The sequence below is a fragment of the Anarhichas minor genome, unplaced genomic scaffold (assembly GCF_050575085.1).
Source record: "Anarhichas minor isolate MPS153535 unplaced genomic scaffold, ASM5057508v1 ptg000025l, whole genome shotgun sequence".
NCBI lineage: Eukaryota > Metazoa > Chordata > Actinopteri > Perciformes > Anarhichadidae > Anarhichas > Anarhichas minor.
This window is the reverse complement of record NW_027466471.1, coordinates 337,082-354,135: the sequence shown is the minus strand read 5'-3', so window position 1 is coordinate 354,135 and position 17,054 is coordinate 337,082. Positions and strand designations below refer to the sequence as shown.

At 43.3% G+C, this 17,054-nt stretch overlaps 20 non-coding genes across 20 annotated transcripts; all 20 read right to left on the bottom strand.

Moving 5' to 3' along the window:
• Nucleotides 1-3,606: 3,606 nt before the first annotated feature.
• On the bottom strand, nucleotides 3,607-3,678 carry trnap-agg (transfer RNA proline (anticodon AGG)). The gene has a single exon. It is a non-coding gene; the product is annotated as a tRNA-Pro (tRNA).
• Nucleotides 3,679-4,882: 1,204 nt separating this feature from the next.
• trnap-cgg (transfer RNA proline (anticodon CGG)) lies at nucleotides 4,883-4,954 on the bottom strand. Its single transcript has one exon. It is a non-coding gene; the product is annotated as a tRNA-Pro (tRNA).
• A 575-nt stretch (nucleotides 4,955-5,529) lies between these two features.
• On the bottom strand, nucleotides 5,530-5,601 carry trnap-cgg (transfer RNA proline (anticodon CGG)). The gene has a single exon. It is a non-coding gene; the product is annotated as a tRNA-Pro (tRNA).
• A 903-nt stretch (nucleotides 5,602-6,504) lies between these two features.
• trnap-cgg (transfer RNA proline (anticodon CGG)) lies at nucleotides 6,505-6,576 on the bottom strand. Its single transcript has one exon. It is a non-coding gene; the product is annotated as a tRNA-Pro (tRNA).
• A 1,195-nt stretch (nucleotides 6,577-7,771) lies between these two features.
• trnap-ugg (transfer RNA proline (anticodon UGG)) lies at nucleotides 7,772-7,843 on the bottom strand. Its single transcript has one exon. It is a non-coding gene; the product is annotated as a tRNA-Pro (tRNA).
• A 581-nt stretch (nucleotides 7,844-8,424) lies between these two features.
• Nucleotides 8,425-8,496, bottom strand: trnap-agg (transfer RNA proline (anticodon AGG)). The gene has a single exon. It is a non-coding gene; the product is annotated as a tRNA-Pro (tRNA).
• Nucleotides 8,497-8,752: 256 nt separating this feature from the next.
• On the bottom strand, nucleotides 8,753-8,824 carry trnap-cgg (transfer RNA proline (anticodon CGG)). The gene has a single exon. It is a non-coding gene; the product is annotated as a tRNA-Pro (tRNA).
• An 885-nt stretch (nucleotides 8,825-9,709) lies between these two features.
• Nucleotides 9,710-9,781, bottom strand: trnap-ugg (transfer RNA proline (anticodon UGG)). The gene has a single exon. It is a non-coding gene; the product is annotated as a tRNA-Pro (tRNA).
• Nucleotides 9,782-10,037: 256 nt separating this feature from the next.
• On the bottom strand, nucleotides 10,038-10,109 carry trnap-cgg (transfer RNA proline (anticodon CGG)). Its single transcript has one exon. It is a non-coding gene; the product is annotated as a tRNA-Pro (tRNA).
• A 1,520-nt stretch (nucleotides 10,110-11,629) lies between these two features.
• trnap-ugg (transfer RNA proline (anticodon UGG)) lies at nucleotides 11,630-11,701 on the bottom strand. The gene has a single exon. It is a non-coding gene; the product is annotated as a tRNA-Pro (tRNA).
• A 566-nt stretch (nucleotides 11,702-12,267) lies between these two features.
• On the bottom strand, nucleotides 12,268-12,339 carry trnap-ugg (transfer RNA proline (anticodon UGG)). Its single transcript has one exon. It is a non-coding gene; the product is annotated as a tRNA-Pro (tRNA).
• Nucleotides 12,340-12,595: 256 nt separating this feature from the next.
• On the bottom strand, nucleotides 12,596-12,667 carry trnap-ugg (transfer RNA proline (anticodon UGG)). The gene has a single exon. It is a non-coding gene; the product is annotated as a tRNA-Pro (tRNA).
• Nucleotides 12,668-13,212: 545 nt separating this feature from the next.
• trnap-ugg (transfer RNA proline (anticodon UGG)) lies at nucleotides 13,213-13,284 on the bottom strand. The gene has a single exon. It is a non-coding gene; the product is annotated as a tRNA-Pro (tRNA).
• A 256-nt stretch (nucleotides 13,285-13,540) lies between these two features.
• On the bottom strand, nucleotides 13,541-13,612 carry trnap-cgg (transfer RNA proline (anticodon CGG)). The gene has a single exon. It is a non-coding gene; the product is annotated as a tRNA-Pro (tRNA).
• A 247-nt stretch (nucleotides 13,613-13,859) lies between these two features.
• Nucleotides 13,860-13,931, bottom strand: trnap-ugg (transfer RNA proline (anticodon UGG)). The gene has a single exon. It is a non-coding gene; the product is annotated as a tRNA-Pro (tRNA).
• Nucleotides 13,932-14,834: 903 nt separating this feature from the next.
• trnap-ugg (transfer RNA proline (anticodon UGG)) lies at nucleotides 14,835-14,906 on the bottom strand. Its single transcript has one exon. It is a non-coding gene; the product is annotated as a tRNA-Pro (tRNA).
• Nucleotides 14,907-15,162: 256 nt separating this feature from the next.
• Nucleotides 15,163-15,234, bottom strand: trnap-cgg (transfer RNA proline (anticodon CGG)). The gene has a single exon. It is a non-coding gene; the product is annotated as a tRNA-Pro (tRNA).
• Nucleotides 15,235-15,809: 575 nt separating this feature from the next.
• Nucleotides 15,810-15,881, bottom strand: trnap-ugg (transfer RNA proline (anticodon UGG)). The gene has a single exon. It is a non-coding gene; the product is annotated as a tRNA-Pro (tRNA).
• Nucleotides 15,882-16,137: 256 nt separating this feature from the next.
• trnap-cgg (transfer RNA proline (anticodon CGG)) lies at nucleotides 16,138-16,209 on the bottom strand. Its single transcript has one exon. It is a non-coding gene; the product is annotated as a tRNA-Pro (tRNA).
• A 557-nt stretch (nucleotides 16,210-16,766) lies between these two features.
• On the bottom strand, nucleotides 16,767-16,838 carry trnap-cgg (transfer RNA proline (anticodon CGG)). The gene has a single exon. It is a non-coding gene; the product is annotated as a tRNA-Pro (tRNA).
• Between the last annotated feature and the right edge of the window lie 216 nt (nucleotides 16,839-17,054).

Below are 17,054 nucleotides of genomic sequence, written 5' to 3'. Positions count from 1 at the left end.
GGTATTGATACACACAGGTGTAGTTTGATGAGAATATAAATAATGTAAATCATATTCTGAGGCATTCACAGCTACCAAACCATCCCAAACAACCCAATTAAACACTTCTGAGAGATTTTAGGGCAATGTGTTAGACAGTTATCTCCACCACCACCACCATCATTAAAACATTCAATTAGGAAATATCTTTTGGAAGAATGTTCCTCCCTCCAGTAGAGTTACAGAGACTTGGAGACTTTATGACAGCCAGCACTGATTTGGTAACACGACAAAGGTTAGCTACACAGAACCATCCAAGAAGCCGTCACAGTGCTGCACAATGAGCCATAATACCCTGAAATAAGTCAGCATTTTTTTCAATGAAGAAATAACTTCCAGTTCTAATATGACTAACGCTACTGCAGCATCTACGCTAACCTCTTGAGGAGCCGCCTTTGCTGTTTCGAACAAACAGTTGCCTCTCTGTGTCATCTCACACCAAAACCAGTTCAATTACATTTATTTTGTGTAGCCCAAAATCACAAATGTGCCTCAGAGGGCTTTACAATCTACACACATAGGACATCCTCTGTCCCAGGACCCTCACATCAGTACAGGAAGAACTCCCCCCAAACATTGCGACTAACAATAATAGCAGCACTGGATATAGTACAATAATAATGATAAAATAAGTAATGGTATCAGTAATAGTAATATAAATGTGACTAATAATAATAATAATAATGATAGTAGCAGTGGGTGTCAGCAGGACCAGGGTCCAGATAAACCCACGATCCATGAAACCTGTGAGGAGAGAAAGCACAAAGACTCCAGAGAAGAAGCAAAGTCAGTAATGAGCATTAATGGGACATCAATTCATAGAGAAGGAGAGAGAGAAGAGGAGAGAGGAGCTCAGTGTATCCTAGAAAGTCCCCCGACAGTCTAGTCCAGGGGTCGGCAACCTTTTCTATCCAAAGAGCCATTTTGCCCTATTTTCCACCAAATAAAATTCGTCTGGAGCCGCAAAAGCTATTTGATATCACAGTCTATAAAGTGTTATATATAGTTATATTATATATACAAAAACTATAGTTTGTTGTATTTATGAAAATATAGAACAAGAATAAAGACAATTCTTGACGTTTTTTTGCAATTTTACCTGATATTACAATATCAAACTCTTATGAAGAGGAGAGTTTGCTGCAGCAGCTCAGAAATCATCTCCAGCGTGTCACTGTTCAGCACATGCTGTGTGCTTGTTGTGGAAGCAGACAGTAAGTCAGCATCGTTGGCAGTGAAAGCAAATGAAGACGTCCACGCAGAGTTAAACTCTCTATTTTCCTCCGTGACTTTTCTTTCTTTGGATTTATCCATTGATAGTTTACAGAGGGCTGAAAATCATGATCAGCCACCTGCAGGGAAAAGCTCTTGACAGGGGCAGAGGATTTAACTGCCTGTGGGAAGAATTAACATATAAGATTCTGTTCATTCTTGCTTATAAATTATATTCTCTCTGAACACGTTTCTCTTTTTGGAGAACGTCATGTGACATAACTTCTTCGTTCAGCACATTGTTCCTGCTCTTCTTTCTATTTCCACATCTCAGCCCCGTGTGTCACGTGTGTGTAAACCTCGCTCGAAACTTGTCAGAATACCCATATTTCATTGGCTGAGCTGCATCACGTGATGTCATTTGCAATGCATTGGTTGGTGTGTTTCCTGCACCGCTGAACAAGTGCCGCAACGGCTGAATAAGAGGCACCGGTTAAAGTTTAAACTCGGTGTCCAATATGTATAATTCCGAATTATAGATCGGTTTTTCATTCCTGGGTCCGGATCCGGTGCGCCAGTTGGGGACCTCAGGGAGCCGCAACAGAGAGGCTCGCGAGCCGCAGGTTGCCGACCCCTGGTCTAGGCCTATAGCAGCTTACCTAGGGGCTGGTCCAACTTTTTGAGACTCTAGGTTCTACTAGTAACCCTGCATTTAGGGAGCGCAGCTCTCTAGTAGGATAACATGGTACTATAAGCTCTTTGACTCATTCGGGCTTTGTAGGTGAGGAGAAGGATTTTAAATGATATTCTTGATTTCACAGGGAGCCAGAGCAGAGCAGCTAATACAGGAGCATTGAACCACTGCCGTCGCTGCCTGTACCTCCTCACAGGACGCTGTCTGGTCCGAGCCACTGTGGTTTGGACACAAACGCATTACTTGTAACCTGACAAGATGGACTTTTGTGTGATCACGTGACCCCACGATTCCCTCGTGATATCGAATCTAGCTGCCGTCCAAAGTTCTGGAGGCTCGTGGTACAACAACACCTTACCAAGACACGATGTAGGATTTTCCTTTCATTCTTTGTCACCCATAAAAGTTCCACAGATTTAAAGCAAGTAGAGCTTAAGAAATACTTCGACCAGACCATGTGGTTGACACATTACTTCAACATATTGAATCCAATGTAAATCCTGGTTTCACTTAGTGGATTTAAACAACAGAGCCAAAATGTTTTAGGAATGTTTCAGCTCCATTGCAATAAATTCCCAATTACACAAAGTCATCATCTTTAGCTTTGAAGTCCATTCGAAGGCCTGTGCAACAAGTACTCACCATTCAAACAAAGTTGTTAACTGTGTTGTGAGTCACACAGTTTGATTACTGGCTGAACACTGACTGTGCACTATCTGTCTGTGCAGTCAAACATGTTGGATGTGTGATGAATGACAGGAAGAAGCATCGGGCAGAGTGTGCAGGTGAAAGCATGTATGTCCACAGCGAGCAGCGGAGGAACCAGCCCCAGAGCACAGGGTTCACTGTGCTTCCACCGAGACCACGGCCCTCTGGAGACGCAGGGCCGTCCTCCAGAGGCTCTGAGCTCCTGGGCCTGCAAGGTGACTACATGTAGATATAAGTTCGTATATACAAATCGATCAATATGATAAAATGTAATGGTCTGATCATTATTCCTGTCACAGTGCAGGGGCTCTGCTGTCCCCTCCAGCAGAGGCCCAGCAGTGGGAGGATGACACACGGGGTGACACCACAGAGCAGAGGGGGAGGAGATAGGAGCCTGACACTGCTCAGCAGTCTCAAGGGAAGGCTGGAGAGCAGGGGAGAACCGGCGGCGTGTCTTGGCACAGAAAAAATGGTTGGTAATCTGCTAAGAAACTACATTTTTGCCCAAACGCTACAACACTGGTACGGGCATGACATTGGCTAAATTGTGGAAGAAACATTGTTTTAAGGTACAAAGTTTTTGGCTCGCTTAATTTAACAGTCAACACTAGCCAAAGACATATTCTGGGCTCGTCAGCTATTTGGACCCGGGACCTCTCGCACCCTAAGCGAGAATCATACCCCTAGACCACCTAGCCATTAAAACATCTCATCGTTTGATGTTTGCCTCACGAAATTCACCTTTGTTAGGCATGTGAATTAAGTATTTGTCTTTTGGCAATAAAAGAATGCTGGGTGTTCTGCGAAGATGAACCAGCTACATTTTTTGCCAAAATGCTAGAATGGTGGTATATGCAGGGCAGTGGCTACATTTTTGGAAGAAACATTGTTTTAAGGGACAAAGTTTTTGGCTCGCTTAATTTAACAGTCAACACTAGCCAAAGACATATTCTGGGCTCGTCCGGGATTTGGACCCGGGACCTCTCGCACCCTAAGCGAGAATCATACCCCTAGACCAACGAGCCATTAAAACATCTCATCGTTTGATGTTTGCCTGACGAAATTCACCATTGTTAGGCATGTGAATTAAGTCTTTGTCTTTTGGCAATAAAAGAATGCTGGGTGTTCTGCAAAGAAGATGAACCAGCTACATTTTTGCCAAAACGCTACAATGCTGGTATATGCACGGCAGTGGCTAAATTGTGGAAGAAACATTGTTTTAAGGGACAACGTTTTTGGCTCGCTTAATTTAACAGTCAACACTAGCCAAAGACATATTCTGGGCTCGTCCGGGATTTGGACCCGGGACCTCTCGCACCCAAAGCTAGAATCATACACCTAGACCAACGAGCCATTAAAACATTGCATCGTTTGATGTTTGCCTGACGAAATTCACCTTTGTTAGGCATGTGAATTAAGTTGTTGTCTTTTGGCAATAAAAGAATGCTGGGTGTTCTGCGAAGATGAACCAGCTACATTTTTGCCAAAACGCTAAAATGCTGGTATATGCACGGCAGTGGCTAAATTGTGGAAGAAACATTGTTTTAGGCTCATTTATTTAAACAGTCAACATTAGCCAAAGACATATTCTGGGCTCGTCCAGGATTTGGACCCGGGACCTCTCGCACCCAAAGCGAGAATCATACCCCTAGACCAACGCACCATTACAACATCTCATCGTTTGATGTTTGCCTGACGAAATTCACCTCTGTTAGGCATGTGAATTAAGTCGTTGTCTTTTGGCAATAAAATAATGCTGGGTGTTCTGCGAAGATGAACCAGCTACATTTTTGCCGAAACGCTACAATGCTGGTATATGCACGGCAGTGGCTAAATTGTGGAAGAAACATTGTTTTAGGCTCATTTATTTAAACAGTCAACATTAGCCAAAGACATATTCTGGGCTCGTCCGGGATTTGGACCCGGGACATCTCGCACCCAAAGCGAGAATCATACACCTAGACCAACGAGCCATTAAAACATATCATCGTTTGATGTTTGCCTGACGAAATTCACCTCTGTTAGGCATGTGAATTAAGTCTTTGTCTTTTGGCAATAAAAGAATGCTGGGTGTTCTGCGAAGAAGATGAACCAGCTACATTTTTGTCAAAACGCTACAATGCTGGTATATGCACGGCAGTGGCTAAATTGTGGAAGAAACATTGTTTTAAGGGACAACGTTTTTGGCTCGCTTACTTAAACAGTCAACATTAGCCAAAGATAAATCCTGGGCTCGTCCGGGATTTGGACCCGGGACCTCTCGCACCCGAAGCGAGAATCATACCCCTAGACCAACGAGCCAATGAAATGACTCATTATTTGATATCTGCCTGACGAAATTCTCCATTGCCAAGCATATGAATAAAGTCGGCGTGTCTTGGCACAGAAAAAATGGTTGGTAATCTGCTAAGAAGCTACATTTTAGCCCAAACGCTACAACACCGGTACGGGCATGACATTGGCTAAATTGTGGAAGAAACATTGTTTTAAGGGACAAATTTTTTGGCTCGCTTATTTAAACAGTCAAGATTAGCCAAAGACATATTCTGGGCTCGTCCGGGATTTGGACCCCGGACCTCTCGCACCCAAAGCGAGAATCATACCCCTAGACCAACGAGCCATTAAAACATCTCATCGTTTGATGTTTGCCTGACGAAATTCACCATTGTTAGGCATGTGAATTAAGTCTTTGTCTTTTGGCAATAAAAGAATGCTGGGTGTTCTGCAAAGAAGATGAACCAGCTACATTTTTGCCAAAACGCTACAATGCTGGTATATGCACGGCAGTGGCTAAATTGTGGAAGAAACATTGTTTTAAGGGACAACGTTTTTGGCTCGCTTATTTAAACAGTCAACATTAGCCAAAGATAAATTCTGGGCTCGTCCGGGATTTGGACCCGGGACCTCTCGCACCCGAAGCGAGAATCATACCCCTAGACCAACGAGCCAATGAAATGATTCATTATTTGATATCTGCCTGACGAAATTCTCCATTGCCAGGCATATGAATAAAGTCGGCGTGTCTTGGCACAGAAAAAATGGTTGGTAATCTGCTAAGAAGCTACATTTTAGCCCAAACGCTACAACACCGGTACGGGCATGACATTGGCTAAATTGTGGAAGAAACATTGTTTTAAGGGACAACGTTTTTGGCTCGCTTAATTTAACAGTCAACACTAGCCAAAGACATATTCTGGGCTCGTCCGGGATTTGGACCCGGGACCTCTCGCACCCAAAGCGAGAATCATACACCTAGACCAACGAGCCATTAAAACATATCATCGTTTGATGTTTGCCTGACGAAATTCACCTCTGTTAGGCATGTGAATTAAGTCTTTGTCTTTTGGCAATAAAAGAATGCTGGGTGTTCTGCGAAGAAGATGAACCAGCTACATTTTTGTCAAAACGCTACAATGCTGGTATATGCACGACATTGGCTAAATTGTGGAAGAAACATTGTTTTAAGGGACAAAGTTTTTGGCTCGCTTATTTAAACAGTCAAGATTAGCCAAAGACATATTCTGGGCTCGTCCGGGATTTGGACCCGGGACTTCTCGCACCCAAAGCGAGAATCATACCCTAAGACCAACGAGCCATTAAAACATCTCATCGTTTGATGTTTGCCTGACGAAATTCACCATTGTTAGGCATGTGAATTAAGTCGTTGTCTTTTGGCAATAAAAGAATGCTGGGTGTTCTGCAAAGAAGATGAACCAGCTACATTTTTGCCAAAACGCTACAATGCTGGTATATGCACGGCAGTGGCTAAATTGTGGAAGAAACATTGTTTTAAGGGACAACGTTTTTGGCTCGCTTATTTAAACAGTCAACATTAGCCAAAGATAAATTCTGGGCTCGTCCGGGATTTGGACCCGGGACCTCTCGCACCCGAAGCGAGAATCATACCCCTAGACCAACGAGCCAATGAAATGACTCATTATTTGATATCTGCCTGACGAAATTCTCCATTGCCAGGCATATGAATAAAGTCGGCGTGTCTTGGCACAGAAAAAATGGTTGGTAATCTGCTAAGAAGCTACATTTTAGCCCAAACGCTACAACACCGGTACGGGCATGACATTGGCTAAATTGTGGAAGAAACATTGTTTTAAGGGACAACGTTTTTGGCTCGCTTAATTTAACAGTCAACACTAGCCAAAGACATATTCTGGGCTCGTCCGGGATTTGGACCCGGGACCTCTCGCACCCAAAGCGAGAATCATACCCCTAGACCAACGCACCATTACAACATCTCATCGTTTGATGTTTGCCTGACGAAATTCACCTCTGTTAGGCATGTGAATTAAGTCGTTGTCTTTTGGCAATAAAAGAATGCTGGGTGTTCTGCGAAGATGAACCAGCTACATTTTTGCCAAAACGCTAAAATGCTGGTATATGCACGGCAGTGGCTAAATTGTGGAAGAAACATTGTTTTAGGCTCATTTATTTAAACAGTCAACATTAGCCAAAGACATATTCTGGGCTCGTCCGGGATTTGGACCCAGGACCTCTCGCACCCAAAGCGAGAATCATACCCCTAGACCAACGCACCATTACAACATCTCATCGTTTGATGTTTGCCTGACGAAATTCACCTCTGTTAGGCCTGTGAATTAAGTCGTTGTCTTTTGGCAATAAAAGAATGCTGGGTGTTCTGCGAAGATGAACCAGCTACATTTTTGCCGAAACGCTACAATGCTGGTATATGCACGGCAGTGGCTAAATTGTGGAAGAAACATTGTTTTAGGCTCATTTATTTAAACAGTCAACATTAGCCAAAGACATATTCTGGGCTCGTCCGGGATTTGGACCCGGGACCTCTCGCACCCAAAGCGAGAATCATACACCTAGACCAACGAGCCATTAAAACATATCATCGTTTGATGTTTGCCTGACGAAATTCACCTCTGTTAGGCATGTGAATTAAGTCTTTGTCTTTTGGCAATAAAAGAATGCTGGGTGTTCTGCGAAGAAGATGAACCAGCTACATTTTTGTCAAAACGCTACAATGCTGGTATATGCACGACATTGGCTAAATTGTGGAAGAAACATTGTTTTAAGGGACAAAGTTTTTGGCTCGCTTATTTAAACAGTCAAGATTAGCCAAAGACATATTCTGGGCTCGTCCGGGATTTGGACCCGGGACCTCTCGCACCCAAAGCGAGAATCATACCCCTAGACCAACGAGCCATTAAAACATCTCATCGTTTGATGTTTGCCTGACGAAATTCACCATTGTTAGGCATGTGAATTAAGTCTTTGTCTTTTGGCAATAAAAGAATGCTGGGTGTTCTGCAAAGAAGATGAACCAGCTACATTTTTGCCAAAACGCTACAATGCTGGTATATGCACGGCAGTGGCTAAATTGTGGAAGAAACATTGTTTTAAGGGACAACGTTTTTGGCTCGCTTATTTAAACAGTCAACATTAGCCGAAGACATATTCTGGGCTCGTCCGGGATTTGGACCCCGGACCTCTCGCACCCAAAGCGAGAATCATACCCCTAGACCAACGAGCCATTAAAATATCTCATCGTTTGATGTTTGCCTGACGAAATTCACCATTGTTAGGCATGTGAATTAAGTCGTTGTCTTTTGGCAATAAAAGAATGCTGGATGTTCTGCGAAGATGAACCAGCTACATTTTTGCCAAAACGCTACAATGCTGGTATATGCACGGCAGTGGCTAAATTGTGGAAGAAACATTGTTTTAAGGGACAACGTTTTTGGCTTGCTTAATTAAACAGTCAAAATTAGCCAAAGACATATTCTGGGCTCGTCCGGGATTTGGACCCGGGACCTCTCGCACCCTAAGCGAGAATCATACCCCTAGACCAACAAGCCATTAAAACATCTCATCGTTTGATGTTTGCCTGACGAAATTCACCTTTGTTAGGCATGTGAATTAAGTCGTTGTCTTTTGGCAATAAAAGAATGCTGGGTGTTCTGCAAAGAAGATGAACCAGCTACATTTTTGCCAAAACGCTACAATGCTGGTATATGCACGGCAGTGGCTAAATTGTGGAAGAAACATTGTTTTAAGGGACAACGTTTTTGGCTCGCTTATTTAAACAGTCAACATTAGCCAAAGATAAATTCTGGGCTCGTCCGGGATTTGGACCCGGGACCTCTCGCACCCGAAGCGAGAATCATACCCCTAGACCAACGAGCTAATGAAATGACTCATTATTTGATATCTGCCTGACGAAATTCTCCATTGCCAGGCATATGAATAAAGTCGGCGTGTCTTGGCACAGAAAAAATGGTTGGTAATCTGCTAAGAAGCTACATTTTAGCCCAAACGCTACAACACCGGTACGGGCATGACATTGGCTAAATTGTGGAAGAAACATTGTTTTAAGGGACAACGTTTTTGGCTCGCTTAATTTAACAGTCAACACTAGCCAAAGACATATGCTGGGCTCGTCCGGGATTTGGACTCGGGACCTCTCGCACCCAAAGCGAGAATCATACCCCTAGACCAACGCACCATTACAACATCTCATCGTTTGATGTTTGCCTGACGAAATTCACCTCTGTTAGGCATGTGAATTAAGTCGTTGTCTTTTGGCAATAAAAGAATGCTGGGTGTTCTGCGAAGATGAACCAGCTACATTTTTGCCAAAACGCTAAAATGCTGGTATATGCACGGCAGTGGCTAAATTGTGGAAGAAACATTGTTTTAGGCTCATTTATTTAAACAGTCAACATTAGCCAAAGACATATTCTGGGCTCGTCCGGGATTTGGACCCGGGACTTCTCGCACCCAAAGCGAGAATCATACCCTAAGACCAACGAGCCATTAAAACATCTCATCGTTTGATGTTTGCCTGACGAAATTCACCATTGTTAGGCATGTGAATTAAGTCTTTGTCTTTTGGCAATAAAAGAATGCTGGGTGTTCTGCGAAGAAGATGAACCAGCTACATTTTTGTCAAAACGCTACAATGCTGGTATATGCACGACATTGGCTAAATTGTGGAAGAAACATTGTTTTAAGGGACAAAGTTTTTGGCTCGCTTATTTAAACAGTCAAGATTAGCCAAAGACATATTCTGGGCTCGTCCGGGATTTGGACCCGGGACTTCTCGCACCCAAAGCGAGAATCATACCCCTAGACCAACGAGCCATTAAAACATCTCATCGTTTGATGTTTGCCTGACGAAATTCACCATTGTTAGGCATGTGAATTAAGTCTTTGTCTTTTGGCAATAAAAGAATGCTGGGTGTTCTGCAAAGAAGATGAACCAGCTACATTTTTGCCAAAACGCTACAATGCTGGTATATGCACGGCAGTGGCTAAATTGTGGAAGAAACATTGTTTTAAGGGATAACGTTTTTGGCTCGCTTATTTAAACAGTCAACATTAGCCAAAGATAAATTCTGGGCTCGTCCGGGATTTGGACCCGGGACCTCTCGCACCCGAAGCGAGAATCATACCCCTAGACCAACGAGCCAATGAAATGACTCATTATTTGATATCTGCCTGACGAAATTCTCCATTGCCAGGCATATGAATAAAGTCGGCGTGTCTTGGCACAGAAAAAATGGTTGGTAATCTGCTAAGAAGCTACATTTTAGCCCAAACGCTACAACACCGGTACGGGCATGACATTGGCTAAATTGTGGAAGAAACATTGTTTTAAGGGACAACGTTTTTGGCTCGCTTAATTTAACAGTCAACACTAGCCAAAGACATATTCTGGGCTCGTCCGGGATTTGGACCCGGGACCTCTCGCACCCAAAGCGAGAATCATACCCCTAGACCAACGCACCATTACAACATCTCATCGTTTGATGTTTGCCTGACGAAATTCACCTCTGTTAGGCATGTGAATTAAGTCGTTGTCTTTTGGCAATAAAAGAATGCTGGGTGTTCTGCGAAGATGAACCAGCTACATTTTTGCCAAAACGCTAAAATGCTGGTATATGCACGACAGTGGCTAAATTGTGGAAGAAACATTGTTTTAGGCTCATTTATTTAAACAGTCAACATTAGCCAAAGACATATTCTGGGCTCGTCCGGGATTTGGACCCGGGACCTCTCGCACCCAAAGCGAGAATCATACCCCTAGACCAACGCACCATTACAACATCTCATCGTTTGATGTTTGCCTGACGAAATTCACCTCTGTTAGGCCTGTGAATTAAGTCGTTGTCTTTTGGCAATAAAAGAATGCTGGGTGTTCTGCGAAGCTGAACCAGCTACATTTTTGCCGAAACGCTACAATGCTGGTATATGCACGGCAGTGGCTAAATTGTGGAAGAAACATTGTTTTAGGCTCATTTATTTAAACAGTCAACATTAGCCAAAGACATATTCTGGGCTCGTCCGGGATTTGGACCCGGGATCTCTCGCACCCAAAGCGAGAATCATACACCTAGACCAACGAGCCATTAAAACATATCATCGTTTGATGTTTGCCTGACGAAATTCACCTCTGTTAGGCCTGTGAATTAAGTCGTTGTCTTTTGGCAATAAAAGAATGCTGGGTGTTCTGCGAAGATGAACCAGCTACATTTTTGCCGAAACGCTACAACACCGGTACGGGCATGACATTGGCTAAATTGTGGAAGAAACATTGTTTTAAGGGACAACGTTTTTGGCTCGCTTAATTTAACAGTCAACACTAGCCAAAGACATATTCTGGGCTCGTCCGGGATTTGGACCCGGGACTTCTCGCACCCAAAGCGAGAATCATACCCTAAGACCAACGAGCCATTAAAACATCTCATCGTTTGATGTTTGCCTGACGAAATTCACCATTGTTAGGCATGTGAATTAAGTCTTTGTCTTTTGGCAATAAAAGAATGCTGGGTGTTCTGCGAAGAAGATGAACCAGCTACATTTTTGTCAAAACGCTACAATGCTGGTATATGCACGACATTGGCTAAATTGTGGAAGAAACATTGTTTTAAGGGACAAAGTTTTTGGCTCGCTTATTTAAACAGTCAAGATTAGCCAAAGACATATTCTGGGCTCGTCCGGGATTTGGACCCGGGACTTCTCGCACCCAAAGCGAGAATCATACCCCTAGACCAACGAGCCATTAAAACATCTCATCGTTTGATGTTTGCCTGACGAAATTCACCATTGTTAGGCCTGTGAATTAAGTCGTTGTCTTTTGGCAATAAAAGAATGCTGGGTGTTCTGCGAAGATGAACCAGCTACATTTTTGCCGAAACGCTACAATGCTGGTATATGCACGGCAGTGGCTAAATTGTGGAAGAAACATTGTTTTAGGCTCATTTATTTAAACAGTCAACATTAGCCAAAGACATATTCTGGGCTCGTCCGGGATTTGGACCCGGGATCTCTCGCACCCAAAGCGAGAATCATACACCTAGACCAACGAGCCATTAAAACATATCATCGTTTGATGTTTGCCTGACGAAATTCACCTCTGTTAGGCATGTGAATTAAGTCTTTGTCTTTTGGCAATAAAAGAATGCTGGGTGTTCTGCGAAGAAGATGAACCAGCTACATTTTTGTCAAAACGCTACAATGCTGGTATATGCACGACATTGGCTAAATTGTGGAAGAAACATTGTTTTAAGGGACAAAGTTTTTGGCTCGCTTATTTAAACAGTCAAGATTAGCCAAAGACATATTCTGGGCTCGTCCGGGATTTGGACCCGGGACCTCTCGCACCCAAAGCGAGAATCATACCCCTAGACCAACGAGCCATTAAAACATCTCATCGTTTGATGTTTGCCTGACGAAATTCACCATTGTTAGGCATGTGAATTAAGTCTTTGTCTTTTGGCAATAAAAGAATGCTGGGTGTTCTGCAAAGAAGATGAACCAGCTACATTTTTGCCAAAACGCTACAATGCTGGTATATGCACGGCAGTGGCTAAATTGTGGAAGAAACATTGTTTTAAGGGACAACGTTTTTGGCTCGCTTATTTAAACAGTCAACATTAGCCGAAGACATATTCTGGGCTCGTCCGGGATTTGGACCCGGGACCTCTCGCACCCAAAGCGAGAATCATACCCCTAGACCAACGAGCCATTAAAATATCTCATCGTTTGATGTTTGCCTGACGAAATTCACCATTGTTAGGCATGTGAATTAAGTCGTTGTCTTTTGGCAATAAAAGAATGCTGGGTGTTCTGCAAAGAAGATGAACCAGCTACATTTTTGCCAAAACGCTACAATGCTGGTATATGCACGGCAGTGGCTAAATTGTGGAAGAAACATTGTTTTAGGCTCATTTATTTAAACAGTCAACATTAGCCAAAGACATATTCTGGGCTCGTCCGGGATTTGGACTCGGGACCTCTCGCACCCTAAGCGAGAATCATACCCCTAGACCAACGAGCCAATGAAATGACTCATTATTTGATATCTGCCTGACGAAATTCTCCATTGCCAGGCATATGAATAAAGTCGGCGTGTCTTGGCACAGAAAAAATGGTTGGTAATCTGCTAAGAAGCTACATTTTAGCCCAAACGCTACAACACCGGTACGGGCATGACATTGGCTAAATTGTGGAAGAAACATTGTTTTAGGCTCATTTATTTAAACAGTCAACATTAGCCAAAGACATATTCTGGGCTCGTCCGGGATTTGGACCCGGGACCTCTCGCACCCAAAGCGAGAATCATACCCCTAGACCAACGAGCCATTAAAACATCTCATCGTTTGATGTTTGCCTGACGAAATTCACCATTGTTAGGCATGTGAATTAAGTCTTTGTCTTTTGGCAATAAAAGAATGCTGGGTGTTCTGCAAAGAAGATGAACCAGCTACATTTTTGCCAAAACGCTACAATGCTGGTATATGCACGGCAGTGGCTAAATTGTGGAAGAAACATTGTTTTAAGGGACAACGTTTTTGGCTCGCTTATTTAAACAGTCAACATTAGCCAAAGATAAATTCTGGGCTCGTCCGGGATTTGGACCCGGGACCTCTCGCACCCGAAGCGAGAATCATACCCCTAGACCAACGAGCCAATGAAATGACTCATTATTTGATATCTGCCTGACGAAATTCTCCATTGCCAGGCATATGAATAAAGTCGGCGTGTCTTGGCACAGAAAAAATGGTTGGTAATCTGCTAAGAAGCTACATTTTAGCCCAAACGCTACAACACCGGTACGGGCATGACATTGGCTAAATTGTGGAAGAAACATTGTTTTAAGGGACAACGTTTTTGGCTCGCTTAATTTAACAGTCAACACTAGCCAAAGACATATTCTGGGCTCGTCCGGGATTTGGACCCGGGACCTCTCGCACCCAAAGCGAGAATCATACCCCTAGACCAACGAGCCATTAAAACATCTCATCGTTTGATGTTTGCCTGACGAAATTCACCATTGTTAGGCATGTGAATTAAGTCTTTGTCTTTTGGAAATAAAAGAATGCTGGGTGTTCTGCAAAGAAGATGAACCAGCTACATTTTTGCCAAAACGCTACAATGCTGGTATATGCACGGCAGTGGCTAAATTGTGGAAGAAACATTGTTTTAAGGGACAACGTTTTTGGCTCGCTTATTTAAACAGTCAACATTAGCCAAAGATAAATTCTGGGCTCGTCCGGAATTTGGACCCGGGACCTCTCGCACCCGAAGCGAGAATCATACCCCTAGACCAACGAGCCAATGAAATGACTCATTATTTGATATCTGCCTGACGAAATTCTCCATTGCCAGGCATATGAATAAAGTCGGCGTGTCTTGGCACAGAAAAAATGGTTGGTAATCTGCTAAGAAGCTACATTTTAGCCCAAACGCTACAACACCGGTACGGGCATGACATTGGCTAAATTGTGGAAGAAACATTGTTTTAAGGGACAACGTTTTTGGCTCGCTTAATTTAACAGTCAACACTAGCCAAAGACATATTCTGGGCTTGTCCGGGATTTGGACCCGGGACCTCTCGCACCCAAAGCGAGAATCATACACCTAGACCAACGAGCCATTAAAACATATCATCGTTTGATGTTTGCCTGACGAAATTCACCTCTGTTAGGCATGTGAATTAAGTCTTTGTCTTTTGGCAATAAAAGACTGCTGGGTGTTCTGCGAAGAAGATGAACCAGCTACATTTTTGTCAAAACGCTACAATGCTGGTATATGCACGGCAGTGGCTAAATTGTGGAAGAAACATTGTTTTAAGGGACAAGGTTTTTGGCTCGCTTATTTAAAAAGTCAAGATTAGCCAAAGACATATTCTGGGCTCGTCCGGGATTTGGACCCGGGACCTCTCGCACCCAAAGCGAGAATCATACCCCTAGACCAACGAGCCATTAAAACATCTCATCGTTTGATGTTTGCCTGACGAAATTCACCATTGTTAGGCATGTGAATTAAGTCTTTGTCTTTTGGCAATAAAAGAATGCTGGGTGTTCTGCAAAGAAGATGAACCAGCTACATTTTTGCCAAAACGCTACAATGCTGGTATATGCACGGCAGTGGCTAAATTGTGGAAGAAACATTGTTTTAAGGGACAACGTTTTTGGCTCGCTTATTTAAACAGTCAACATTAGCCAAAGATAAATTCTGGGCTCGTCCGGGATTTGGACCCGGGACCTCTCGCACCCGAAGCGAGAATCATACCCCTAGACCAACGAGCCAATGAAATGACTCATTATTTGATATCTGCCTGACGAAATTCTCCATTGCCAGGCATATGAATAAAGTCGGCGTGTCTTGGCACAGAAAAAATGGTTGGTAATCTGCTAAGAAGCTACATTTTAGCCCAAACGCTACAACACCGGTACGGGCATGACATTGGCTAAATTGTGGAAGAAACATTGTTTTAAGGGACAACGTTTTTGGCTCGCTTAATTTAACAGTCAACACTAGCCAAAGACATATTCTGGGCTCGTCCGGGATTTGGACCCGGGACCTCTCGCACCCAAAGCGAGAATCATACACCTAGACCAACGAGCGATTAAAACATATCATCGTTTGATGTTTGCCTGACGAAATTCACCTCTGTTAGGCATGTGAATTAAGTCTTTGTCTTTTGGCAACAAAAGAATGCTGGGTGTTCTGCGAAGAAGATGAACCAGCTACATTTTTGTCAAAACGCTACAATGCTGGTATATGCACGACATTGGCTAAATTGTGGAAGAAACATTGTTTTAAGGGACAAAGTTTTTGGCTCGCTTATTTAAACAGTCAAGATTAGCCAAAGACATATTCTGGGCTCGTCCGGGATTTGGACCCGGGACCTCTCGCACCCAAAGCAAGAATCATACCCCTAGACCAACGAGCCATTAAAACATCTCATCGTTTGATGTTTGCCTGACGAAATTCACCATTGTTAGGCATGTGAATTAAGTCTTTGTCTTTTGGCAATAAAAGAATGCTGGGTGTTCTGCAAAGAAGATGAACCAGCTACATTTTTGCCAAAACGCTACAATGCTGGTATATGCACGGCAGTGGCTAAATTGTGGAAGAAACATTGTTTTAAGGGACAACGTTTTTGGCTCGCTTATTTAAACAGTCAACATTAGCCAAAGATAAATTCTGGGCTCGTCCGGGATTTGGACCCGGGACCTCTCGCACCCGAAGCGAGAATCATACCCCTAGACCAACGAGCCAATGAGATGACTCATTATTTGATATCTGCCTGACGAAATTCTCCATTGCCAGGCATATGAATAAAGTCGGCGTGTCTTGGCACAGAAAAAATGGTTGGTAATCTGCTAAGAAGCTACATTTTAGCCCAAACGCTACAACACCGGTACGGGCATGACATTGGCTAAATTGTGGAAGAAACATTGTTTTAAGGGACAATGTTTTTGGCTCGCTTAATTTAACAGTCAACACTAGCCAAAGACATATTCTGGGGTCGTCCGGGATTTGGACCCGGGACCTCTCGCACCCAAAGCGAGAATCATACCCCTAGACCAACGAGCCATTAAAACATCTCATCGTTTGATGTTTGCCTGACGAAATTCACCATTGTTAGGCATGTGAATTAAGTCGTTGTCTTTTGGTAATAAAAGAATGCTGGGTGTTCTGCGAAGATGAACCAGCTACATTTTTGCCAAAACGCTACAATGCTGGTATATGCACGGCAGTGGCTAAATTGTGGAAGAAACATTGTTTTAGGCTCATTTATTTAAACAGTCAACATTAGCCAAAGACATATTCTGGGCTCGTCCGGGATTTGGACCCGGGACCTCTCGCACCCGAAGCGAGAATCATACCCCTAGACCAACGAGCCAATGAAATGACTCATTATTTGATATCTGCCTGACGAAATTCTCCATTGCCAGGCATATGAATAAAGTCGGCGTGTCTTGGCACAGAAAAAATGGTTGGTAATCTGCTAAGAAGCTACATTTTAGCCCAAACGCTACAACACCGGTACAGGCATGACATTGGCTAAATTGTGGAAGAAACATTGTTTTAAGGGACAATGTTTTTGGCTCGCTTAATT